This window comes from Cynara cardunculus, unplaced genomic scaffold, assembly GCF_001531365.2.
Source record: "Cynara cardunculus var. scolymus isolate 2C unplaced genomic scaffold, CcrdV1 Un_Scaffold_3380, whole genome shotgun sequence".
NCBI classification, from domain to species: Eukaryota; Viridiplantae; Streptophyta; class Magnoliopsida; order Asterales; family Asteraceae; genus Cynara; species Cynara cardunculus.
Window position 1 is genome coordinate 27,462 of NW_020201451.1, and position 1,465 is coordinate 28,926.

The following is a 1,465-nucleotide window of genomic DNA, read 5'->3' on the forward strand; positions in this document are numbered from 1 at the left end:
TTATATTTATATTATTATGATTATATAATTAAATATAAAAAAATTCAATATTAAAATATTTAAAGGTATTAACGAGACGATTATAATAATATAACTTGTTAAAATAAAAATATATTTTTAACGTATTTTAGTTTAATATAAGATTATATATGTTAATGTGATAAAAGTGTAAAACGAAAAATGAAAAAGTAAAGGATGTATTCAAAAATTAAATAAATATAATGGTATAAAGTATAAGTGATAAAAATATTCTTTTGTAATATATATCATATAATAATATAATTTAAATCAAAAAATATTCAATATTAATAATATTCGAAGGTATTGAGAAGACAATTTWTAATGGTATAACTTGTTAAAATAAAAACATATTTTTAAATTAATATACAATTATGTATGTTAATGTGATAAGGATATAAAACGAAAAATGAAAAACAAAGGGACATACCATAAATTACATAATAACTACAAAAGTATAAGTGTTAAAAATATTTTTTTTCGTAGTAATATATGATATAATAATATAATTAAATAAAAAAATATTTAATATTGGATTTATTTTGAAGGTAGTGACAAAACGATTATAATGATGTAACTTGTTAAAATTAGAACGTATTTTTTAAAATTAAAAAATAGAAAAAACAAAACTAAAAAATTAAATTAATTAAGTAACTATAGAATATGAAGTATATAATTTTAAAATTAAAAAGTATATTAAAAAAAATGAGTATGTAAGATGAACAAGATGAATAAAGGGTATGAAAATACTTTCTGAGAGGTTAATTTCGTTGTTAGATCTAATTTTAGTTAATATAAAATTATATATTTCAACGTAATAATGGTGTAAAACGAAAATTGAAAAAAATAAATGATTTATCATAAATTAAATAAATAACTATAAAAGTATAAAGTGTAAATATTAAAAATATTTTTCATAGTATATATCATATATAATAATATAATTAAGTCAAAAACTATTTAATATTGGACTCATTTAGAAGGTATTAATGAGACGATTATAATGGTGTAACTTGTTAAAATAAAAATCTATTTTTTAAACATGTTTTATGATATACGATTATATATGTTAATTTGATAAAGATATAAAAAAAAATATAAAAAAAAATAAACGTAAAATAAATTAATTAACTAATTATAGGGTATAAAGTATAACTTTAAAATTACAATTTTGAAAAATTCGGTTTACATTATTTAATAATATACTTCTCTGTCATGAAATGACCATACATGCAACCTTTTTTACCCATCTTAACCATTTCTTTTCTTTTGTTTTTATCTTGATATATATTCTTGTACAAATGCTAGTATATGTTTATACTATATTATATCATTGAGTTCTAATAGAATACTTAATTATTATCTTTATAAAATATTATATTTTTAAACTAAGATTAAATTATTTCGTTATTTGATTACTTTACTATATTATAAAAATCATTTTTTA

At 16.1% G+C, this 1,465-nt stretch overlaps 1 protein-coding gene across 1 annotated transcript in view; it reads right to left on the minus strand.

The window, feature by feature from the left end:
• Positions 1–1,465, minus strand: part of LOC112503608 (TMV resistance protein N-like) — a 23,788-nt gene that overhangs the window by 10,904 nt on the left and 11,419 nt on the right. The window lies entirely within an intron of this gene.